Genomic DNA, 23,487 nt, shown 5'->3' with positions numbered 1-23,487 from the left:
TTATTTTTCATTTTTTTTAACAGTAGCAAATAATTGATATTCTATTTATACTGGGAAATCATTCCTTTTTAAGACGGGTGAGTTAAGTTCCAGCAATGAATTTTAAAAGTCCAAGTTTGATGACATCATACGGTCAAAATAAACGTATACTCTTTCTATTATTCATTATTGTTAATATATGTTACCCAAGGAAGTTAAGAAGCGGAGGGACTCTTCATCCGGTGGTCTCAGTCCAGTTTCTCCTGCATACCGTTCAGAAATGTTTTTTTGTTGTCTACAACGGCGAAACCTGAAATAAGAATAATAAACCCGTTAAGGAAGAAATGGATTCCAGCAGCATCGGAGTGTTTCTCCCCGTGTATAGTATACATGCTGTTTGGTCATTTTTTATATAGTGCGTCTCTCCGCAGCATTTGAATTTCCAACAATTTGTATAACTTACTGTACGTAGAAATAGACCCCCAGTCCGGTTGCCATCGCGCATATAACACAGATGAATGCGTTCTGCACGATCCTCAACACCGGTCGTGAATGAACTGTAGAGAGAGCAAAAATATTTCTTAGCACAAGAAGAATGTGGAGATAAATACATATTTATATATTAAAGCTTAAAGAAAAATAGGATCTGCTACTAAATGAGATTCCATACGGTTATCATTAATGTTAAAAGAAAACACATAGCGTACCTGATTGTGCCATTCGTGTAATCAGTGAACGGAATCCTCCGATCGCCAGAGATCCTTTGTGAGATAAACAGGAAAAAGGAATGTTAGCTGCATGTTCTCTATACAATATCTTGACTGCTTAAACCCATAGCAAGGTGAACAAACAAGAAGAACCAAATAACCCCACCCAAACCCCCCGAAATAAAGACACTAGACACCATTGAGTGGGATAGGGCATTTGGCCACAGCTTTATTAAAACCATTCCCCCGGCCAGCGGAAACCAAACCTACACATCTTGAAAACAACCTGCCAGCTGCTGAGCGCTAGGCCCAACAGGCAGTTAAATTACCACCGATTGTACCAAGAGTCCCAGCCCTGCAGGTGCCATGAGCCGCCCGCAGGACACGCCTCCCCAAGCCCGCTATGGGCAAATGATCCAGGTTGCCTGAAATTACCGCGCTGGCCAGGGGACCAGACCGCTGCTGTGACAATAAAGAGAACAAACAGGAAAGAAAAACAAAGCAATAAACATAATACAACACAAAATATACATGACCAAAATTGAGGGGCGGGCGGGAGGGGAACGTCTGGAAGCTGCTGTTGGTACAGGAAAAAGAGGTAAGAATCACCTCTTCACCTTCCTATAAACCCTGATAGCTGCAACATTGTTGCAGCTACCCACCAATGACAGAAACCTACTAAACCACCATGCATGGGCCAGCAGTCATGATCCCCCTTTCCTATAGGTCCAGGGGGCCCCCTTGACTGCTTAAACCCATAGCAAGGTGAACAAACAAGAAGAACCAAATAACCCCACCCAAACCCCCCGAAATAAAGACACTAGACACCATTGAGTGGGATAGGGCATTTGGCCACAGCTTTATTAAAACCATTCCCCCGGCCAGCGGAAACCAAACCTACACATCTTGAAAACAACCTGCCAGCTGCTGAGCGCTAGGCCCAACAGGCAGTTAAATTACCACCGATTGTACCAAGAGTCCCAGCCCTGCAGGTGCCATGAGCCGCCCGCAGGACACGCCTCCCCAAGCCCGCTATGGGCAAATGATCCAGGTTGCCTGAAATTACCGCGCTGGCCAGGGGACCAGACCGCCACCGCGACCCGGACCAGAGACCACTATGGGCCGGGAAGCGCCCCCCCCCGCCGACAGCGCCCTTTCAATGCCCGACTGAAGACCCAAATTAAAAATATCAAGGCCAATAGAATTCAGGTGAACACCATCCTTACGCATGAGGTTACGATTATCACCCTCCAGCTCTCTATGACGAACCACCACGCCACCTATACTGGAGACAAATTTCGAGACAGAATGATTAAGCTTCCTACGACACCTCTCCAATGGCTTAAGCCTAGGTTCATTAGACCATACCGGGCGAGGAACGACCTCGGACCAGACTAGAGTAACACCTGAAAACAAAGAACAACATCTGGCCAAGTCATCTTTGATCTGATGAATGAGGGAAATTGTCTTAACCTTACCAATGTCATTCCCGCCGGCGTGAATGACTAAAATAATGAATTTAGGCGCAAACCTGTGCAATAAACGACACTCATGAAACAGACGATCCCATCGAAGACCACGAAAACCACGCCAACGGATGCGGGCCACGTCAAACGAAAAACCCAAATTCCTGCCGTAAACACGCGATTCCGCCCTCAGAGCTGCCCAGTGAATATAAGAATGCCCGATGATCCAGACCAATCTTGGGGGGCCTAGGAAAGAGAGAGACAACAATTACAGCAACAACTGAGGGCGAACATAAAGCCGAAAACGATTAGAGCGCCACCTACCAATACTACGAATTTTACCCGAAGAAAAACCACACCTATACGCTTCAGTGGCAGCCCCTATACGAAAGGAGTGTGAGGAAAAATGACTAGAATCAACCCCAGCTACAGAGAGACAACGCTTGAATACCGAAGAAAACTGATATCGAGTCAGTGGGATACCATCAAGATGTACAAATAATGGGCCACCAACCAATGGCCTGACCCTCAAGAATGCCTCTAGCAAAGCAACTGGACAGGACTCACCACCAATTCTCCTCAAAGATACCAAACAACCACGGCCTTGCTGATCGGTTTTGGATCTCCGAATTTTAACAACCAAGAGCCCGCCAGAGATGGAAACATCTTCCCTCAAAATGCCTCCGGGGGAACTCTTATTAACCGACACAAGTTCACCAATGCGAAAGGCCCCAAAGAAGGCCAAAGAAAAAACGGATTTAAACAATGCGAGTTCAAAAGCAGAATAACAAAAAGACGAGATATGACACAGTATAGACCTTAATAAGGACAATGAGACTGGTCGCCGGCGATCCGGCTGCTTACCCCTCTTCCAACCTTTTATTATTTTACGAATCACAAAGTCCTTGGTAACATCCTGCCACCCTAAGGCTTGAAACAAAAAGGATAAAGCAGACAAGTCACGTGCAGCAGACGAACCCGAAAGACCCGACATTCTTAAATTCTCCAGATAACACAAAGTGGCCCGCATCCTACCGTCATTATCCCGAAAACTGGAACGATTTTCCGCGAAGAGCCACCAAGACTTCCACACCTTGCAATAAGCCTGGATCGACTGTGACGACAACGATCTACCCAAGAGCTTCAGGAGGCCTGAGAAACGAGGGTCCATAAGTGCGTAGGGCAAGGAAGGCCGGACACCGCTGCTGAAGGAGCCACCTCCCGAAAACGACTGAACTGCAAACGAGACAATGAGTCCGCAATGACATTTGAAACTCCGGGAATATGTCTAGCCTTCACCCAGATGTTGAATTGGAGACAGCGAAGAACTAAGTGACGCAACAAAGCCAACACCGGGAGTGAACTGGAGGAACAACGGTTGATAACGTGAACGACGCTCATGTTATCAGTTTGGAATACTACACGCCGATCAGCAAGTTCATGACCCCACAGCTCAACAGCAACTACAATAGGAAATAGCTCCAAAAGAGTTAAATTGCGTCGCAAATCTGAAGCAACCCAATCAGCAGGCCACTCATGTGCACACCACTGACCTTGGAAATATGCTCCGAATCCGATGGAGCCGGAAGCATCAGTGTAAAGCTCAAGCTCTGAGCAAAAGCACTCAGCCTGCTGCCAACAAGTCTGCCCATTGTACTGATCCAAAAAGGTGCGCCACACAGAAAGGTCTTCCTTGACGGCTCTAGTAACCCTAATAAAGTGCCTAGGGTTCCGCACACCCACTAACGATAAGGACAGCCTCCTACAAAAAGCCCGACCCATGGGCATAACACGGGATGCAAAAACCAGGTGACCTAGAAGAGACTGAACCTGTTTCAATTGAACCTTTTGAGCACCTAAAAACCTTTCCAATAGCTGAACCAGAGTGTCAATCTTAGCCTGTGGAAGGCGAAAAACCATTGCTAACGTGTCGATTTCAATGCCTAGAAAGGACATCGTCGTGCAAGGGCCCTCCGTCTTATCTTCCGCCAGAGGAATATGAAATTCCTGAGCAACCGAGCGGAATTCGTCCAACAACCGCTGACAAGCTGAAGTACCAGAAGGACCAACAAACAAAAAATCGTCCAGATAATGGAGCACCGAATGAAGACCTGACCGGAGCTTAACCACCCACTCGAGGAACGTTGCAAAAACTTCAAAATAGTAGCAGGAGATAGAACACCCCATGGGCAAAAACATGTCAAAATAATAGTAACCCTGAAAAAATATACCCAGCAAGTGAAAACAGGCTGGATGGATAGGAAGGAGTCGAAAAGCGGACTCGATGTCCGCCTTAGCCAGAAAACAACCCGAACCCGCTTCACGAACTAACTCGAGTGCCCTATCGAAAGACGCATAATGAACCCTACTCTCAGCCTTGTCAATGCCATCATTGACAGAGACACCCGGAGGGTATGACAGGTGATGGATGAGGCGGAATTTGCCTGGCTCCTTCTTGGGCACTAGCCCGAGCGGAGAGACTCTAAGATTGGCGAAAGGAGGGGAAGAAAAGGGGCCAGCCATCCTACCAGCCTCTACCTCTTTTTGAAGCTTTTCCGCAACTACCTGCTCATTCAACCGAACAGATTGTAGGTTTTTGGAAATGGAAGGGGAATCAGACGGAACAAAAGGGATCCAGAAACCTCTAGAGAAACTATCCTCCAACAGTAAAGCATCACGCCGATTAGTGTACTGGGCGAGCCACGGTCGCATCTTTTGGACGCTCACCCGCGTCTTCACCCTTACCTGAGTCATCCTTTCCTTGCTTACCCCCGGAACCTCTACCTTTTTTAAAACAACGCAATGCTGGGTGCGCTCCCCCACAATGGGAGCATTCATGTCTGAACCTGCAGGAATTATACCATCTACAATGGCTCTCATTGTAGAGCCAGCAGAGTCCCCTCTTGGAGGCCGCCGCCGCCGCCGTTCCTGAGGCAGCAGCGGCGGCACCCCGAAAGGGCAGAGGCCTAGCAGGAGTCATAAGCAACAGCCACAGGTTGCCATCCTGCATGTCAAAACGCAAACCAGGACGCACCGCCATTTTCTGGCGGAACTGCTGATCATACAGGAACCAGCACTGACCACCGTAAACTTTGTAAGCACCCCAAATCAAATCAAGATACGCAAACAACGAAGGACTCCGTTCTGGGAACTTTTCACATAAAATTGCAGAAAACGCCGAAAAACCCTGCAACCAATTACCGAAGCTTCTGGGAAGCTGTTTAACCTTATCCGAATCGTGACCCTCCGACCTCCGTGGTCTGTCAACCGATTCCCTATCAGGGGGAACTAGTGTCAGAACATCAACAAATTCCCCTCGCCAAATTTTTTCTTTAATGTCGGCAGGAATATGCATGCCCAAAGGTGACAACTCACATGCAGAAGCCGGAACAGAAACCAAAGGAGCACCGTCTCCATGACCTAAGACAGCTGGGTTACTATTAACAGCTGGACGAAGGGTATCAAGCCTGTCCACCACTGCCTTTAGCAGGTTAACCAGATCACTCCCACCACTCTCAGCCGGAACCCCTGGACAACTAGAGGCAACATCCCATGCCCTGTGCTCCCAAAACTCACCACCAGGGGCAGCTGGAGATGTGACAGGCAACTGAAGAGGCTCATGCAGATCATCCTCAGAGGTGTGGAGGTCGAGATCCGGATCCGGGTGTGATGGTCTAGGAGATGCCGTCCGTCTTCTAGCCACTCTCGGGTGAGAGCGCCGCTGGGGGGATAAAACCGGGGCCATCCGTTCGCTAGACGGACGCCCATGCCGCGGAATCCCCTGTGACATCACCGTGATCTGCGGGTGCTCCGTCTGCCTGCCAGCAGACGAGCTCTGGCGTCTGCTCCCTCGTGGCCGTAGATGCGCATGCGCGCTGACGTCAGACGCTGTGCGCGTCATCAGGAGCGACGTTCGTGGGCTTCTGGAACGCCCCCGTCTTCGCGCCGAACTGCTGGAAGCGCGGCCTGACCTCGTGGTTCTCCGAACGGGCGATGGAGAAGCTGCCTGGCGCGGCCGGCTGACGGCCAAAACCGGAGGACTGGTCGTAGACTCGGCATCCTGAATCGCCTCCTCTGGAGCCACAGCCGAAGACGGCACTCCTCCCCCTCGTGCCCGCCGGACCGGGCTTGGGCTAAGACGTACCGGAGGGCGGGAGCGTCTCGTTCTTCGCCCTCTCACCGCGGGCACCACTTCTGCTGCAGCCGGCGAGGCATCCTCGCTTTGTGCCTGCAGCATCAGGTCTTGTAGAGACGTTCCACCATTAGCTGCAGCATATGCTCGCAGCAAGGTGACAATTTGGGTAGCGTCCATAGCAAGTACAGGAGTAGGCTCACTGTCACCTATCTTCTTCTGTTTGAAAAGTTTTTTTGTTTTTTTTTGCAGGTATTAGAACCAAACAGCAGAACAGGAACTCCTGGAACGTCTGGAAGCTGCTGTTGGTACAGGAAAAAGAGGTAAGAATCACCTCTTCACCTTCCTATAAACCCTGATAGCTGCAACATTGTTGCAGCTACCCACCAATGACAGAAACCTACTAAACCACCATGCATGGGCCAGCAGTCATGATCCCCCTTTCCTATAGGTCCAGGGGGCCCCCTTTCTATTATCCTCGAGTTACAGATAAAGCCAGCCCCAAATGACAGTTACATGAGGAGCGGATACTGTAACCTCTCTTATCTAATATTCAACATTTCATCTTTCTTACGGGTAATGAAATCATGCGTGTGCATTGTACACATACACACATAACACGGATCACACGCTTCTGAAGCATGGATGCCCATCTGAGAGACGTCTATATCTTACCATTAGATGTTGGGTTGGATTCTCGTGGCTGGAAATTCCCGTCGGTCCCTGCAAAAAAAAACAACAACAGCGGAGTCATCAACGGCCAACAAACTTCTTCATTCATAGGAACCTTAAGGTTTTTGTGTTTAGGAAATGCAGGAATATCATTTGACTTTTTGGGTATAGACTTTCTGGATTGCATGAATATTAAGGCAGGACCGCGTTCCCGCAGGCAGATTAGCTTCCTTCTCATAAAATGAATCAGATGTACTATAGATGCAGATCCTATCAGCGAATTTACTGGATCTCATTCTTTTGTGGGTTTTAGTGTTTTAAAGCTGATAATAAATCCTACGAATAACCGAAATAAATCACGCGGTTTCAGTGCAGTCAGGAAGAGACGCGCAATTCCTTTGTGTCCCAAAAACATTTCTAAATATCATATGTTGCCCGTTGTAAGGTGAAGAGCCCTGTTTTCATTGGATTTGTAACGGATTTAACTGATATTTTTTCTACCAAACCGCCTCGAGTGCAGCTGCAGGGCAGCGATTCCGGCAGCTACCGATACAAAGAGAATTATACCGCTGTTTTTACTCAACAATATAACCCGCTATGAAGAAATAGTTCATGGAAACATTTGCCGCTGATCTGCTGCGGTCACCGGGAGCGATTCAAATCTAACCCAGAAAGCCGATATTCCCCAGTTTTATCCGAATCTCGAGTTATTCGGATTCTTTACCTTTCGGGCGCGGAACAGGAAAAGTCTCAGAAGTCAAACAGCAAATAGCAAATAGCAAAGCTACTACGATCCGCATCTTCTCTGTTAGGAGGCTACAGTAGAAGTGTCCTTCTGCTCTCTGATGTGCTGTATCTGTGTACTGCACCTGTGATGTCACAATGAAGACATGACATCATCGTGTTCCGTGATCTCAAGGTGATGAAACAATTTTGTACGTTTGCAATGTTACAAAAACACTTTTGATACAAAATAAAAATCTAGTAAAGATAGAAGAAACCTTTAAGGTCTTTTCCGGCCGGATCAGAGTCTATTGCTGGGCGCTGTGAGGATTATTATTTTCTTGTTATTTGTTCGTTTGCAGGGAATTAGGGAGCCGATCCGTTTATTGTTCAGTTAATTGTTGTTAAAGTTAATTCTCCCAAGATGTAGTATTTGAGGTGTCCTGATTTGGGAAGCACCTGATACTCAGGAGACGGAATTCTATTCTCTTTCTGGCAGTAATGGGGCAAACATTACGAGGGATACATTGTTACTCGCTGCTTTTTTTGCAGGTTTTATGGTTATTTTGCTGATTTGAAACGGTAATGATGACCGCTGGAAACATTTATCACCCAAACAGATATATATTTTCTGGAAAGCAGACAGCCCGGGGGGTTTCATTGGGATCGCTGGGCAATCAGGGGGCAGCTATTTGGCAGCCAATCTCTATCAATTTAGCCAAAACATGATTTTTGGGGCTTCTTCCACCAACGCATTGCTCTGTATTTTTTCTGTAGGTTTTTGTGCAGAAATGTATACACTTTTTTCAGCTTTTCTTCCAGCGTAGATAGATTATTAAAGTATTTTGGAAGTTATTTGCTACAGTTTTCCACCATTTCATAAAAGGATAATGTTAGCCGGCCGCAGGATATATCCATTATAATTACACCAAACTGAGAATGAAGGGAAGGAATTTGTGATATTACTGATTGATATATACTGATTGATATAGCGCCATCATATGCTGCAGTGCTGTACAATGTGTGATGTTACCGATTTATATAGCGCCATCATATACTGCAGCGCTGTACAATGTTCTTTTTCATGTAAATAGCGCCATTATATGCTGCAGCTCTGTACAGTGTCTGATGTTACTGATTTATATAGCGCCATAATATACTACAGCGCTGTACAATTTCTGATATTACTGATTGATATATACTGATTGATATAGCGCCATCATATACTGTAGCGCTGTACAATGTGTTTTTCATTTATATAGCGCCATCATATACTGCAGCGCTGTACAATGTGTTCTTATTAATTTCAATAGCACCATCATATATTGCAGCGCTGTACAATGTATGATATTACTGATTGATATATACTGATTGATATAGCGCCATCATATACTGCAGCACTGTACAATGTGTGATATTACTGATTTATATAGCGCCAACATATACTGCAGTGCAGTACAACGTGTGACATTACTGATTTATAAAGCACCATCATATGCTGCAGCGCAGTTCAAGGTGTGATGTTACTGATTTATATAGCGCCATGATATACTACAGCGCTGTACAATTTGTGATATTACTGTTTTATATCGCGCCATCATATGCTGAAGCGAAGTACAATGTGTGATATTACTGATTGATATATACTGATTGATATAGCGCCATCATATGCTGCAGCACTGTACAATGTGTGATGTTACTGATCTATATAGCGCCATCAAATGCTGCGGCGCGGTACAAAGTGTGATCTTACTAATTGATATATACTGATTGATATAGCACCATCATATACTGCGGTGCTGGACAATGTGTGATGTTACCGATTTATATAGCGCCATAATATGCTACAGCACTGTACAATGTGTTGCTTTTCATTTAAAATGCGCCATCATATGCTGCAGCGCTGTACAATGTGTGATATTATTGAGTGATATATATATATATAGCGCCATCATATACTGCAGCGCTGTACAATGTGTTGTTTTTCATTTAAATAGCACCATCATATATTGCAATGCTGTAAAATGTGTGATATTACTGATTTATATAGCACCAACATATGGTACAGCGCTGTACAATGTGTTCTTATTAATTTAAATAGCTACATCATATACTACAGCGCAGTACAATGTGTGATATTACTGAGTGATATATATATATAGAGCCATGATATGCTGCAGGGCTGGACAATGTGTGCTGTTACTGATTTATATAGCGCCATCATATGGTACAGCGCAGTACAATGTGTTCTTATTAATTTAAATAGCTACATCATATACTACAGCGCAGTAAAATGTGTGATATTACTGAGTGATATATATATATAGCGCCATCATATGCTGCAGCGCTGTACAATGTGTGATATTACTTATTTATGTGGCACATCATATGCTGCGGCGCAGTACAATGTGTTCTTGTTAATTTCAATAGCACCATCATATATTGCAGCTCTGTACAATGTATGATATTACTGATTGATATATACTTATTGATATAGCGCCATCATATACTGCAGCGCAGTACAATGTGATCTTATTAATTTAAATAGTGCCATCATATGGTGCAGCGCTGTACAATGTGTGATATTACTGAGTGATATATATATATATAGCGCCATCATATGCTGCAGCGCTGTGCAATGTGTGATATTACTGATTGATATATACTGATTGATATAGCGCCATCATATACTGCAGCGTTGTGCAATGCGCGATGTTACTGATTTATATAGCGCCATCATATACTACAGCGCAGTACAATGTGTTCTTATTAATTTAAATAGCACCCTCATATATTGCAGCGCTGTACAATGTGTTCTTATTAATTTAAATAGCTACATCATATACTACAGCCCGGTACAATGTGTGATATTACTGATTGATATAGCGCCATCATATACTGCAGTGCAGTACAATGTGATCTTATTAATTTAAATAGCGCCATCATATGGTGCAGCGCTGTACAATGTGTGATATTACTGAGTGATATATATAGCGCCATCATATGCTGCAGTGGTGTACAATGTGTGATATTACTGATTTATATAGCGTCATCATATACTGCGGCATCATGCAGACAAACAGCATCCTGGAACGTGTTTGTAGACAGAGCGACAAATCCTGTATTTGCAGGCATACAATAATAATGTATGGAAACAGAGCATCGCAGGTAAAGAGCAACAGAATAACACACAAACCCAGCAATGCAGGTATAGATCACCCCCTCTCACTATCTACCCCCTCACCCTCCATTCTCACTTTCGACACCCTCTCCCCCACTTCTTTCTATCTACCCCACTATCTACCCTTCTCCCTTCTCACTATCTACACCCTCTCCCCCACTTCTCACTAGCTACCCCACTATCTACCCCTCTCCCTCCCCTTTCACTATCTACACCCGCTCCCCCAGTTCTTGAAAATTGAAGTAGCCGGCTGCAAAGATGTCCCAAATAGGAGATGGGGCAGGATGGCCACATTTGGAAAATAGAGTTTTGAAATAGCGATATGCTATTGCTAAAAAAACAAAAACAAAACATTAGATATTTCTAAACTAAGGACAAACATTAGAATCTATTTTGAAGTTTTTTCAGATGAGTAAAAGATTTTAAAAATAAAATAAATGTATATAGTGATTTGATGATGACTATACTGTGAGGGAGATGATGACTGATTGAGGAAGTGAGCAATAAACATAATCTTGACTCGGGCACTATATATTAACATACAGTTGAAACACATAAATAAAAACACAAGAGACATGAGGTCGTTGGAATGCGTAAGGCCACAGCGCTTTATTACTGTGACAAAATTGTAGAAAATTAGTAAAACATAAACATTGTTAAAATAACATTTGTAGGGATGTCCCTTCCAAAGTTCCCCCAGGGACTGAACCCGTGGAGAAATTAACATGAAACATACATGTCGGCATAACAGCCAATTGTAAACATATCACCTTAACGCTCAGAATTCAGCCATAGACTCCGTTAAGATAAATAGAAGTGAAAAAATTGGGGAGTGAGGGTGGGAATTCACTGCTTTAACGGATTCTCTGCTTAATAAGCTGGCAAATATTATCTGACCAAAGGCGGGAAAAGGGGGTCCCATAAATAGACAGCCAGAAACCCCACCCAAGCATGACAAGGATCCTTATAGGATGTCCTACAGATGACCCCCATCTACATCCTGACAGCAGCTTACTGTTAATATAGGCCCAGTCATGCAGCCCTTTCTCTTATTATACAGGGCTTGTCTTTCCATCATGGAGTAAATGTAATATTAGCTGTTTGCTTGACAAAGACCCTGTTTGGCCGAAACGTTGCTTTTTTTGCTTTCTCTATATAAAGTATCCTAAAGATTGGAAGCCGTTTGGAGTGCTGGGATTCGTTTTCTTTGTGTGCTTCAAGAGGGTTTATGCTGCCCCTGTTTTTCCTGCTAGCGCCCAGCTTCCTGCGAGTTGAGTGCAGAACCATTTTTTCTTTCTTTACGTTAAATGTAATATTATGGTAGTCGGACGTCATGACATAACCACGCATGTTTGGGGCGGGTCGGAGGGTTGGAGGCGTGTGACGCGGCGAGAAACGAGCATGCACTTTGGAACGGACTGAACGGGCCGAAACTTACCATGCGCCGGTACGAATTTATCCTCCCGGTTTATTTATCCTCGAGGCCTCTCTATTATCGGCTTTATTGCCGTTGCTCAGATTTATAATTTCAACTGCCTGACTTCAGCTCGGCTCCTACGGCTCCTATGGTGATTCGAGAACCCTGATTACAAACTGCGATTTTTATATTATCTGCTCTGTCTTGGTCTGCTCTTGCCACTTGCAACTGCTACTAGAGAGTAAACTTCTTGGACTACCTATGGAGAGAATTTCTCTTTTTACAAACGACCTATGAAGCAAGACAGAAGCAGTATATACATATATATATATATACATACAATTATTATTATTATTATTATTTATTTATTTTTTTCCAACTCTGAATAATGAAATTGAATACTGAATACGCCTCACATATATATACATAAGCTTTCTTATGTTCTGAGATTAAAGGACTTATATGATTGTAATGCTTACAGGTCTAATACAATAAAAATTATGGCGCCAAAAGGTGATAAAGATGATAAAGGAGATAAAGATGATAAAGACAAAGAAGAAAAATCAAAAAATGCTACATTTAGACAGAGTTAGGGGCTCGGCGTGCAGGTGGCAGATGAGGTTCAACATAGAGAAATGCAAAGTTACGCATTATGGTAAAATAATAACAATGCGACCTATTCTTTTATTGGAATATCCTTGCGGGAAACTACCAATGAGAATGAATTAGGAATAACTGTTGACAACAGACTTGGTAACAGTGCCCAATGCCAGGGGGCAGCTGCGAGGGCCAATAAGGTTTTGGCATGTATATAACGGGGTATTGATTCACGGGAGGAGGATATTATCCGCCTCTTTACAGGTCATTGCTAAGACCTCACCCTGAATATGCCATACAATTCTGGGCACCGGTCCTTAAAAAGGACATTATGGAATTAGAAAAAGTGCAAAGGAAGGGAATAAAATTAAAAAGGGGATTGGGAGATACTCGTTATGGAGAGAGACTAAAAGTTAAAATTATATACACTAGAAAGGGGGTATGATAACATAAATACATACGGGGCCGATATACATTATATAAATATACGCGGGGCCGATATACATTAAACAAATATACGCGGGGCTGATATACATTATATAAATACATGCATGGCCAATATACATTATATAAATAAATGCGGGGCCAATATACATTATATAAATACATACATGGCCAATATACATTATATAAATAAATGTGGGGCCGATATACATTATATAAATATACGCATTGTCGATATACATTATATAACTATATGCGAGGCTGATATACATTATATAAACATTCGCAGGGTACTGACAGCTTGGTAAGCGAAAACCGCTCGGCTCCCCTTTCTCTTTCGGGGCTTGGGGTGGCAAAGTGCCGCCCCTTCAAAAGTGCCGTCTGGAGCGGGACTGATATACATTATATAAATATACACGGGGCCGATATACATTATATAAATATATACGGGGCCAATATACGTTATATAAATATACGCGGGGCCGATATACATTATATAAATTTACGCGGGGCCGATATACATTCTATAAATTTACGCGGGGCTGATATACATTATATAAATATATACGGGGCCAATATACATTATATAAATATATAAGGGACTGATATACATTATATAAATATACACGGGGCCGATATACATTATATAAATATACGCGGGGCCGATATACATTATATAAATATACGCGGGGCCGATATACATTATATAAATATATAAGGGACTGATATACATTATATAAATATACACGGGGCCGATATACATTATATAAATATATACATTATATAAATATACGCGGGGCCGATATACATTATATAAATATACACGGGGCAGATATACATTATATAAATATACGGGGGGCGGTATACAATATATAAATATATAAGGGACTGATATACATTATATAAATATACACGGGGCCGATATACATTATATAAATGTATACATTATATAAATATACGCGGGGCCGATATACATTATATAAATATACACGGGGCCGATATACATTATATAAATTTATGCGGGGCCGATATACATTATATAAATATATACGGGGCCAATATACATTATATAAATATACGCGGGGCCGATATACATTATATAAATTTACGCCGGGCCGATATACATTATATAAATTTACGCCGGGCCGATATACATTATATAAATATACGCGGGGCCGATATACAATATATAAATATATAAGGGACTGATATACATTATATAAATATACACGGGGCCAATATACATTATATAAATATATACATTATATAAATATACCCGGGGCCGATATACAATATATAAATATATGCGGGGCCGATATACAATCTACAAATATACGCGGGGCCGATATACAATATATAAATATATGCGGGGCCGATATACAATCTATAAATATATAAGGGACTGATATACATTATATAAATATACACGGGGCCGATATACATTATATAAATATATACATTATATAAATATACGCGGGGCCGATATACAATCTACAAATATACGCGGGGCCGATATACAATATATAAATATATGCGGGGCCGATATACAATCTATAAATATATAAGGGACTGATATACATTATATAAATATACACGGGGCCGATATACATTATATAAATATATACATTATATAAATATACGCGGGGCCGATATACATTATATAAACATACGCGAGGCTGATATACATTATATAAATATACGCAGGGCCGATATACAATATATAAATATACACGGGGCCGATATGCAATCTATAAATATATGCGGGGCCGATACACAATCTATAAATATATACGCGGGGCCGATATACAATATATAAATATATGCGGGGCCGATATACATTATATAAATATACGCGGGGCCGATATACATTATATAAATATACGCGGGGCCGATATACATTATTTAAATATACGCGGGGCCGATATACAATATATAAATATACGCAGGGCCGATATACAATATATAAATATACGCGGGGCCGATATACATTATATAAATATACGCATTGTCGATATACATTATATAACTATATGCGAGGCTGATATACATTATATAAACATTCGCAGGGTACTGACAGCTTGGTAAGTGAAAACCGCTCGGCTCCCCTTTCTCTTTCGCTTTAAAAAAAAAAAAAAAAAAAAAAAAAGGGCTTGGGGTGGCAAAGTGCCGCCCCTTCAAAAGTGCCGTCTGGAGCGGGGCCGATATACATTATATAAATATATGCGGGGCCGATATACATTATATAAATATACACGGGGCCGATATACATTATATAAACATACGCGGGGCTGATATACATTATATAAATATACACGGGGCCGATATACATTATATAAATATACACGGGGCCGATATACATTATATAAATATATACGGGGCCAATATACATTATATAAATATATAAGGGACTGATATACATTATATAAATATACGCGGGGCCGATATACATTATATAAATATACGCGGGGCCGATATACATTATATAAATATACGCGGGGCCGATATACAATATATAAATATACGCGGGGCCGATATACAATATATAAATATATAAGGGACTGATATACATTATATAAATATACACGGGGCCGATATACAATATATAAATATATAAGGGACTGATATACATTATATAAATATACACGGGGCCGATATACATTATATAAATTTACGTGGGGCCGATATACATTATATAAATATACGCGGGCCGATATACAATATATAAATATACGCGGGGCCGATACACATTATATAAATATATGTGGGGCCGATATACATTATATAAATATACGCGGGGCCGATATACATTATATAAATATATGCGGGGCCGATATACATTATATAAATATATACGGGCCGATATACATTATATAAACATACGCAGGGCCGATATACATTATATAAATATATGCGGGGCCGATATACGTTATATAAATATATGCGGGGCCAATATACATTATATAAATATATGCGGGGCCGATATAGAGAGCTCTTCAGTGAACTGTTCATTAACAGAAATGTACAAAGAACAAGAGGTTGCCCTCTGAGACTGGAAGAGTGGAGATTTCATAGACGACAAAGAAAGGGATTCTTTACAGTGAGGACAATAAAGATATGGAATGCACAGCCAAGAGAGGTGGTTACAGGCCCGGACTGGGACAAAAAATAGGCCCGGGCATTTAAGCCTGAGCAGCCCATATTTATTTATTTATTTATTGTTAAAGCCCACCCTTCATGTACCATCTTTGCATTTAATCATTCACACAAATCATTAACACATTCATTAATGCAGTCTCACAAATCATTCAAGCAATTCATCCACACATGAATTCATTAATTGTCATACGCATTCACATAATTCATCCACACATTTATTCATTCATTCTCATACGCATTCACACTACCCCCTCTCATCATCTTATCTGCCCCTTCTCACTATGTTCCCCCTTTTCACTATGTAACCCCCTTCCCCACTTCTCAATATGTACCGCCTCTATCTATCCCCTCTCCCCCTTTCTCACTACCTAACCCCCCTCTGCCCCTTCTCACTGCAGCCCCTTCCCTCACCCTATTTACCTTGTTGCCAGAGCAAGCAGCAACTGCGACCGCGCCTGTGGCAGGGCAGGATTGACTTAGGGGCTGATGGAGCTGCAGCTCCAGGCTCCTACCTTAAAATAGGCCCAGTCAGGACCGGACTGACTGGGCCTATATGGCCGCATTAAGGCAGAGCCCCTTAAGCCCGCCGCAACTGCAACCGGGTCCGCCACTCTAAGGCAGAGCCGGCCTTAGGTGTTCTGGCGCCCTGTGCGGACTACTCCTCTGGTGCCCCCCCATCCCAAAAAAAGAAAGGAATAAAAACTTGTAACAAAACTCCCCTTTCTCACTATCTATCCCCCTGTATCACTATCTACCACCTCTGCCTCTTCTCACTGTTATCATTATATACTGAGGCAGACATTGACGGTGGTACAGCATAATACTTATCACTATATACTGAGGCAGAAATTGACGGTGGTACAGCATAACACCTACCACTATATACTGAGGCAGACAATGACGGTGGTACAGCATAACACCTATTACTATATACTGAGGCACACATTGACAGTGGTACAGCGTAATCCCTATCACTATACATTGAGCCAGACATTGACAATAGTGCAGCATAACCCCAATCACTATATACTACGCCAAACATTGTTGTGGTGTAGGCCTACCACTTCATTGTCTGGCTTAGTAGTAGGGATGCACCGAAACGAATTCTGGACTGAAACCGAAAATGCAGCATTTACCTGTCCGAAACCGAATATGACCTCCCCACACCATAAAAAAACCCTTTTATTTAAAGTAAGTAACACACCAAAATAGGACAAAACAATTAAAAAACAATATTATATGTATATATATATGATTGTTAACAGCAATCACATTCCTATCATGCCCAGGCATACCCAGATTCCAGGATGTACTCGCAGACTTGGCATGATAGGAGTATGATTGCCCTATCTACCCCTTCTCACTCCCTTCTGCCCCATCTACCCCTTCTCACTCCCTTCTCCCCTATCTACCCCCTTTCCCCCTATCTATCCCCTTTCCCCCGTCTCACACCCTTCTCCCTATCTACCCCCTCCTAACTATCTACCCTCTCCCTCTTTGAAGTTCACTTACCTTTCAGGAGTCCTGCGGTGAGGGTGCAAGGCCTCTGCCTCCCAGCTCTGCCACTGTATGGAACAGTATAGAGTGATGGGAGTTATGATGTACTTTTAGAGCATAATTAGATCATGAAAAAGACATTGGAAATGGTACAGCATAACACCCATCACTCTCACACACTTACCAATCCACACATATATACCAATCCACACATATATACCAATCCACACACATATACCAATCCACACACATATACCAATCCACACGTATATACCAATCCACACGTATACCAATCCACACGTATATACCAATCCACACGTATATACCAATCCACACGTATACCAATCCACACGTATATACCAATCCACACGTATATACCAATCCACACACATATACCAATCCACACCTATATACCAATCCACACGTATTTACCAATCCACACACATATACCAATCCACACACATATACCAATCCACACGAATATACCAATCCACACGTATACCAATCCACACGTATATACCAATCCACACGTATATACCAATCCACACGTATATACCAATCCACACGTATATACCAATCCACACGTATATACCAATCCACACATATATACCAATCCACACATACACCAATCCACACATATATACCAATCCACACATATATACTAATCCACTCTCACTGAATATTTTCCTACCTTTCCTCTTTTCTCCTTACAGCTCCTTTTCCTCCTCTTCGCTCCTCTTCTTCAGTTCTTCTGTCTTCTCTGTCTTCTTCCGGTTCAGAGGGCACGGACAGCGGTGGGCGCGGCTTCAGTGTTGTGCGCCGGGATCTAACAACAAACCCCGGCGCACAGCAGCTGTTGCCGCGCGGATCACAAGGGAGCGGTATCGGAGGTCTTTAGCAGACCTCCGGCTCCCTTGAGTGATTTTAAGCCGGGTTGAACCCGGCTTAAAATCACTCAAGGGAACCGGAGGTCTGTTAAAGACCTCCGATACCGCTCCCCTGCGAGCCTGCTCCTCCAGCGGCGGACATTACTGTCCGTCTCTGGAGGGGTGCCGGGTGCCGCAAGTTGGCACCCCCTGATGAGCGGCACCCGGTGCGGACCGCCCCCTAGAGTGTGACGCCCTGTGCGGTCGCACACCCCAAAGGCCGGTCCTGCTCTAAGGGGCCGGGAAGCCCCCACCAGGGCCGGCCTTAGGGGTTTGCGGCCGCACAGGGTTTAAATTAAAACATCGGGGTTTTTTTTCAACTTTATTTAACATCCTCCATGTTAAATAAAGTTAAAAAAAACTTTATTTAACATGGAGGATGTTAAGTAAAGTTAAAAAAACCCCGATGTTTTAATTTAAACCGTAAGGCCGGCCTTGGTGGGGACTTCCCTGCGTTAATGCGGCCGTAGGTAGGGTAGGGGCCTGGAGCTGCAGCTCCATCAGCCCCTAAGTCAATGCGGCCCTGCCGTGGCCCGGCCCACCGGGCAAACGCCCGGTGTGCCCGATGGCCAGTCCGGGCCTGGGTGGTTATCAATTACATTTGATGCCTTCAAAAGGGTCTGGATATTTTTTTAGAAAGACATGACATACAGGGCTATAAATTAATAAATTAATATTTTAGAGCTTCTTGATCCAAGGAGAAATCCAATTGTCTTTTGGAGTGAAAACTGATTTTTTTTCCCCTGATGACAGAATTGGAGGTAGCTTAATTAGGGGTATTTTCACCTTCTTTGGATCAAGAATAGAAGGGTTGAACTTGATGGACGTAGGTCTTTTTTCAATCTTAAGTACTATGTAACTATGTAATTTGAATTGGCCAGCTTTGAAGATGTCCCAAATATGACATGAGTGCGGGATGCGACAGATGTAAAAATTCTGAGTTGAAAAACTAAATTGTGCATGTCCCAAAATTGGCCTTTTAGTCCCCAAACAACCCGACAAACGCATGCTTGGCTATTAGCACTGTACATGGGAGATGTTGCTGAACACATTTTAGGTGTTGTTTGGAAGTGACATATACCAGGAGCTGCAAATTCATATTGAAAGTAAAGTGTGTGCTTTAGCTGCTGGGGGCGCTGCCATATTATATATATAAGGCATATAGCCTTTTAATATGGTCAATACAGTCGGTTCCAAGAGTGGTCTAAGGAACCCCTAAATTTTTTGGTGTTTGCAGCAACACCAGCTGAGCAAAGAAAGCAATTATTGGTTGCTCGCTCTGCTCGTTTAACCCCATGACATACCAGGCACGTCAATTGTCATTAAGGGGATGCATTTCCGTGACGTGCCTGGCATCTCCATTGTTGTTAGGTTAAAAGCCCCACCTTAGTACACATATAATGTATATCTAAACCCCAAAAACATGACTTTCCACATTGTTTCTCCATATATGTCAAATCAAAAGCAAAAAAAACATATTACATCCCCTTATTACACGTATCTCATATATTTAGTGGTACATAAAGCCAAAAGAAACAAAATATAGGTAGAAAATAAACATTTCTACAAGTGTGATTATTTGAAATGTGGTGCATCCAATTTAAAAAGATTTAGGCTGAGGATAATAGGAGTAGAAAACAAAACTAATCGGCCCATCTTAAAAGTTAAAGTAAAAGTAAAGCCGCCACTTTTATGCATGGTGTCCCCTCGAAATGTCAAATAGATTCATGTATTTGCCCCATAACCTTTTGTGGGGTTGTGTGAGCTCTAAGGGCACAAATGACTGCATGTGATCAGAAAATACCGGCAGACAATTTGCATTCTTCCGCGTGAAAGCTGCGCATGGGATGCTCCTGGACTTTCCAACATGACAATGGCCCTGAGCACAAGCGGCAATACACAGTGTCAAGAACTAACGCTATGCAGACTTTTGAACGGGGAGGGGGGTATTTTATTTCTGTCTTTGTTGCTGCTAAGTTTTATGATTCTGACGTTCCGTTATAACTTCCAGCCGAATATGAATCCCATAAAAATAAAAGAAATGTATTGTTTTGCTCACTCATGTATTCTTTAAATATAGTACATATATTACCAATTATCCACAACCTTTGATCACAACTGCAAATCTCTTCTCATTGTTAAATGTGCAAGAGGGGACCAGCGACCAATCAGGATGCAGAAAGGGCAACCGTTTCATTATAATGAATGTCTATAATTTAATGAAATCAGATCAATACGTAACGCGCTCAACAAAGCAAAGAGCAGAACCTGAATATCCATCCAGTGCTTTGTAAGATATCTGCAACCAAATATCTGAACCTCCATACTGTGCAACTTAGTTTCCTGGGACACAATCGGGAACTTGATATTCTGTGTCTGTTTTCTTGGAAACAGAATCACTTTCATAATATACAGAAAATCAAATGGATTTGCAAAAATATCAAGAAAAACTCAAAAAGGGGAATTTTATCGGATAAAGTGTAAATCAATAGCAAGCGGCTCAACTACATCAATGGCACAATTTAGATAAACGAAGGAGATTGTTGGTGATCTGGTCAGTGAAGATCAGGAGAAGGCAGACATTCTAAATATTTTTTCTTGGTATTTACCAATAATTCACGCACAGCTGCAGGTTTGCTAATTCATTCTACAGAAAAGCTGGCAGCAAACATATGATTGGCTGAAAGAGGACAAAGTGCCAGATCTGCTAAATAAATAAAGTAGAACAGATAATGCCCCGGGGCCGGATGGTATATACCCTCTGGTACTTAAACACTTGGCGTAAAGCAGAAGCGCTAACAATACAGACCAAAATCTCAGCCGGGTGGTTATAGACCCAGCAGTAGCGGGGACATTTTGGAAGCCGGTTAAGGGATAATATTTAAAAAAAAAAAACCTATTTATTATTATTTAACTCGGGTTTATGAAGCAGAGATCGTGCCGGACGAACTTAATTGCTTTCTATGAAGTGTTGAGTAAAACCCAGAACAGAGAGTTTCAGTGGATGTGATTTATTCAGATTGTGTGAAAGCAGGCGATACGGATCCACATACAAGGTTATTGAGCGAATGGAAGGAGGTCGGCTTAGGGAGCGCTGCTGGGATAGAAAACTCTCCAAATGATAGCAGTCCGAGAGTTCATGGAGAATTATCCAACGGGAGAAAGGGGGTGAATGAAGTGAAATGAAGAGTTCATGGAGAATTATCCAACGGGAGAAAGGGGGTGAATGAAGTGGAATGAAGAGTTCATGGAGAATTATCCAACGGGAGAAAGGGGGTGAATGAAGTGAAATGAAGAGTTCATGGAGAATTATCCAACGGGAGAAAGGGGGTGAATGAAGTGAAATGAAGAGTTCATGGAGAATTATCCAACGGGAGAAAGGGGGTGAATGACGTGAAATGAAGAGTTCATGGAGAATTATCCAACGGGAGAAAGGGGGTGAATGAAGTGAAATGAAGAGTTGGCATGTGGGCCGGGCATCATTAAAACGAGATTCTGGCTTCCTTGATGATTAGGAAACCATAGTCAAGTTTAGAGTCTGTTTGCTTTGCCCTCCATGACTTTCATTTCCTAAATTTTTTCAGTTTTTTTGCGATGTTCAATTTAGGTTTCTTCATTTTCTTCATTTTCTTAATTTTCAATTTTGCCTTTGACTTCAATTTTCGCTGTTCGCGTTGAAGTTTGGCTTTGGCTTTCTTAGATTCTGCTTTCACCTTATGTCGCATCTTTTTGATCTCTTTGATGCTTTTTTCTTTAAGATCTTTTTTCCTTTTCTTCATTCGCTCCTTTCTCTCCTTTTTCTCCCTTTTTTTCTTTTCCTCCATTGTATGTTTTTTCTCCCTTTTCTCTTTTTTCTTCACTTCCTTCTTTTTCTCCATTTGCTCCTTTCTCTCCTTTTTCTCCTTTTCCTTCTTTTCCTCCATTTTCTTCTTTTTCTCCTTTCTCTCTTTTTCCTTCATTTCCTTCTTTTTGTCCTTTCCCTCCCTTTTCTCCTTTTTTTCCTTTTCCTTCTTCTCCTTCTTTTTATCCCTTCTCTCCTTTTTCTCCTTTTCCTTCTTTTCCTCCTTCTTATCCTTTCTCTCCCATTTCTCCTTTTCCTTCTTTTCCTCCTTTTCATCTTTTCTCTCCCTTTCCTCCCTTTTCCTCCCGTACTTCTTTTCCTCCTTTTCATCTTTTCTCTTCCATTTTTCCTTTTCCTTCCTGTCCTTCTTTTCCTCTTTTCTCTCCCTTTTCTCCCTTTTCTTCCTCTCCTTTTCTGTCTCCATTCTCTCACATTCCTCATTTTCTTTATAGTCCTCCTTTTCCTTATAGTACTTCTTTCTCTTCATTCTCTCCCATTCCTCCTCTTCACTCTCCTCTCCACCCTTCTCTTCATCATAAATCTTCTTTTTCCTTCTGTCAGTGTGGTCTCTTCCTGACGATGCCATCAAGTTCCGAAAGAAACTGCTGGATGTTTTAGGTTTCCTTTCAATTCTTTCTTCACTCTCCTGTTCTTGGAGACTGGAAATTGATGGACTTACTAAAAAAAATAAAAAAAAATAAAAGAAAGCAAATCGGTTAATATGTTACGGATCGTCCCTCGACAACGTG

The sequence above is a fragment of the Sceloporus occidentalis genome, unplaced genomic scaffold (genome assembly GCF_023333645.1).
Source record: "Sceloporus occidentalis isolate IW3139 unplaced genomic scaffold, rSceOcc1.0.p SCAF_220, whole genome shotgun sequence".
NCBI classification, from domain to species: domain Eukaryota; kingdom Metazoa; phylum Chordata; class Lepidosauria; order Squamata; family Phrynosomatidae; genus Sceloporus; species Sceloporus occidentalis.
The sequence above is the reverse complement of the archived record's forward strand: the minus strand, read 5'-3'. Positions refer to the sequence as shown.